Below are 4,381 nucleotides of genomic sequence, written 5' to 3'. Positions count from 1 at the left end.
AATTATGAACAATTCATTCTTACATCATGGCCCTGCTTAATACCCGCCCAAGAAGGGAACAAAGAAATATGGGTGCCATAGCAAAGTATGGGTGAAGAAATCAGATGGTGCCAGGTTATCAGATAAAATAGCATCTGGGGTCTTAAAGGCCTATTTCCAAACAAGCAGTCATCTAAGTTAGATGTCAAGAAGTCCACATGGATGAAGCATACCAACATTCATTACCCAAGGATTGTAAATCATATGATCTGAAGATGATGGAGGGAATGGTATCAGAGCCTAAATTGTGAGATTCTGGTTTGCAGAAGGCCATGCATGACAGTGGAAGCCCAAGATATATTTGTGAGAGCTACGTAGGAAATAATCCTCGGGTGATTTCCCTCTATCCATAATAGAAGGATGGGAGGAAATGGGTTACCAAACAGAGAGCACTGAAGAGATGACTGTAGGAGATCAAAATGAGAAACCTGACTTGAATGTTTAAAACCTTGCCAGTTGATCCCCCATCTGATGCACATTGGATTTCATCTGGTTTTGAATAATTTCTATATTTTTGTTTTGTTTTTTCATATTGGGGTTTATGCCAGATGCATTTTGCCATAGGGGGTGATCCTCTTGAACCTATTTAATATGTTTTTGAGTATATAAAATCCAGGATTGATGAACCTATTGAGACAGCAAGTAGAATAAGGGTTCCTAGTTGGCACAGGGGTAGGGGTGGGGGTGCATAAAGAGGAACTGATGTCAAGTAGTTCAAGAAGGAAGAGAATGTTTTGGAACTGATTGTGGTAGCAATTGTACAATACTGATTGATGTGATTGAACTGTAAAATGATATGGTACATGTATTAGCTCCCAATAAAATGGTTTGGGGGAAAAATTATGTAGCAAAGGTCCAGGGTCACCCTGAATCAACTTCTTCAGGGAAACTATCAACTGCAATAGCATTGTTATATTAGGGCTCCAGTGAATCTATCGATGTGTTATCATATTTAACTGCTCTTCCCTGTGATTCCAGAGCTTGGTCTTCAGGAAGCCCATGTTACAGAGGGGTGGCAAGGTCTCTCACTCTTTCCTCCGTGTGTCTGTACAGAATCATAATTATGTTTCTTCATCTCGAACTCAAACTGCTTAAATCATGTCCGATAAAATGTAAATATATTCTATAAGAACAAGTAAACAATCCATCCTGGTTCACTATGACCTCATATAATAGGAATTTAATAAATATTAAATGACGAACTGGACTCATTCTTAATCAGCAAACTTCAACATCAGGAAATGTTCCTCATTTCTACCCTGGTTCTCTCCTGTTTTATTTCCTCTTACTATGATCTCAGTAAATGTAGAGAATAGCAAGCCATCAATCTCTGTAAATATCTGTTCTGTACATGGAGACTATTATTAAATTTCTTTCATGATCCTCAAACCCACTTAGCCTTCTCTTCTGCAGGCTAAATAATTCATCTCTCTCTTTTTTTTAATTTCAGTCTTGTCTAAGTTTCTTGTATTAGTCATAAAGAGAAATACCTTAACCTCAGGGAATATTGGACCCAAAATGCTTTAAATATGTTAAGAGTAATGAGAAAACATTTCTGTGTGAAGATGCCAATAGTTATATGCAATAAAAAATTCAGAGAAATCAGTAACAACTGAACAATTTTATAATTGAGATTTAAACAAACACTCAAGACACATGATATTCAAATGAGGAGAATAAAGATTTGTACTTCCTATTCTTTAAATGCGCACACTCCTTGTTGCACACATCTTCAGTACTCCTAAAAGTGTTTGTTGCTGGTTAGTGCCTGAAAACTGGGCTCAGTCTATAAAATAACAAATGCCTTGGAGCGTTTTCTGTACCAGTAGCTTCTTCTCCACGTATGGGGGAAAAAGGAAGTGGTTCATAAACTCTTAATGGCCTCAGAGGACAACAAATATTGAATTCCATTCAAAAGAGTTAAATGCAAAGAACGAAGGCTGTTCATCAGCTTGACACACAAATTCAAAGCAGGGACATATTCAAAGCATACAGCTGTGAAAAGAAGTTTTGCTACTGGCTTTTGCCCAGTTTTGCATATGTAACACAACGGAAAGATATCTTGTGCTAGTGTGTGTCAAGAAGCACTGGATTTAAAGAAAAATTAAAGTCCTTTCTTCCAGAAGACAGAGAGGAAACTGCTGATGTTGCCAAACTTGATCCAAAGTTGAACCAAAGCTTGAAAAGGTATTTCTTGTCCCCCCTTCCCTCTGTGAGGAAGTGACAGTATGACACTCACATGCACACATACACACTCACACACACACACATGCCCACTCATGAACACACACACACTCACGTGCACATACACGCACACATGCACACACACACACACACACACATTTGATCATCCAGTACAGACTTTTGTAGTAGCGCCTCACTAGAAAATATCCCAAGATTAAGGCTTACCTATAAAAGTCACAAATTATTATTTCTCTTCTAAATATTTTATTTGAACCAAACATAATAGTCATAGTAAACTCACAAGCCTTAGGGGCAAACCAACCTTTGAACTTAGGAAGGTGATCCTTGGACCCCTGTCATTATCAGTATGATAAACCTAATAGAACTCAGTCACCTGCACCTAAACACTTAATAGGATAGTGTTCTAGTGGCCCAACCTTTATGGTGCTTTTCCGTTTTAGTTCTATGTCTTATTTACAGACCACGTAAACTTTTCTTTCTTATTTATAGAGGCCACCATGGACTCCAACAAGGCTTCTCGAACTTTGCAGCATTGTTATCAGTGAAGGACAGAATGGATAACCTGTTTGCTGCCAAACATGTTCTCCCTAGAGAATGCACACACTCTGCTTAATCAACTGGCAAACAAGACATCCTAGGGTTATTTCTTTACCACCCTAGTGCCCCATCAATAATGTACAGACTGTCATTAGGAAGTCATTTGTCCCTCCTGGGCTGAATTTTGAGAGGCGCATCATGTGGGAAAAATAGGAGTTATGGTGTGGAGACCATGGGTCACATGGTAATCTCTGGTACACGCTGTGCTTTCCACAGACAGTCCATCAGGATATGTTCAAGGCATGCACCAGTGCATAGAAACATATATAGGCTGAGGCCACTCAGCTCATTTCATTAAGACCTTTCAAAGTTAACATTGTAATCATGCTCCGGGGCATAAACGGATCACCAGCTGAGCTCGGAAAGACATTTTACTTCCCATGAAAAATAAGTTCCCATTGGGTCAGTTCCATTACCAGCACATTTTACCTTTTGCATGTATTTCTTTAGCCACAAGCAAATATATATCTATATTTCTAGTGTTTTCATTTACTTTGGATATTAAAGCTCAAATCACCAAGCTATGCTAATAATCTCAGTCTATTTTTCTCTGAGTGTTGTTATTGTTCTTACTGTTGTGCTTTCCTAAATTGCTGAAGAGTAACTTGTTTTTATACTGCATGCTTACTAACCAACTCAAATAACCTAATAATGGAAACTTGAAATAACTAAGGATATTAAGGTCCTACATTGGTTCCTGGGGACTTGGTCTGATTTGCTTCAACTTGAACTTGCATGTAGGCAATTGACAAATATTTCCAAAATAAATTCCTGATCTTGTTCAGATGAAACTATAGAGATTCTCCATCCCATCATCTCTTTGCACAGGTGTTGTCAATTACAGTTATGTGTGTTCCATCCATTGATATCCATGTGTAGAGTAGTCATTTATATCGTTGGAAAAGATATTTGCAATAAACAAGACAATGGCCTTGCAAAATTCTGTCATTCTGACCCCAAATGAACTGATATTGGGGATTTTGAATCGGATATTCATACAGTCTACTCTGCCAGATTAATTACCACTAATGCCAAGGCAATAGAAATTGACAATTTTAACAACATCTATAGTCTGAAAATGATCAAATATGTAAACAAGATTCGATTTTTAAATTAAATCCTTTTATTGTGGGCTTGTACAACTCTTAGCACAATCCACACATACATCCATTGTGTCAAGCACTTTTGTACATCTGTTGCCGTGATCATTCTTAAAACATTTGCTTTCTACTTCAGCCCCTGTTATTTGCTCTTCATTTTTCCCTGCTTCTCTCTCCCTCATGAACCCTTGATAATTTATACATTATTATTATTTTGTCATATCTTACACTGTCTGACATCTTCTGTCGCCCACTTATCCACTGTCCATCCCTCAGGGAGGAGGTTATATGTAGATCATTGTAATCTGTTCCCCTTTCTCCCTCACCTTCCCTTTACCCTCCTGGTTTTGCCACTCTCAACACTGGTCCTAAGGGGTTCATCTGTCCTGGATTTTCTGTTTCCAGTTCTGATCTGTACCAGTGTACATCCTCCAGTCCAG

The sequence above is a fragment of the Tenrec ecaudatus genome, chromosome 3, assembly GCF_050624435.1.
Source record: "Tenrec ecaudatus isolate mTenEca1 chromosome 3, mTenEca1.hap1, whole genome shotgun sequence".
NCBI classification, from domain to species: Eukaryota; Metazoa; Chordata; class Mammalia; order Afrosoricida; family Tenrecidae; genus Tenrec; species Tenrec ecaudatus.
The sequence above is the reverse complement of the archived record's forward strand: the minus strand, read 5'-3'. Positions refer to the sequence as shown.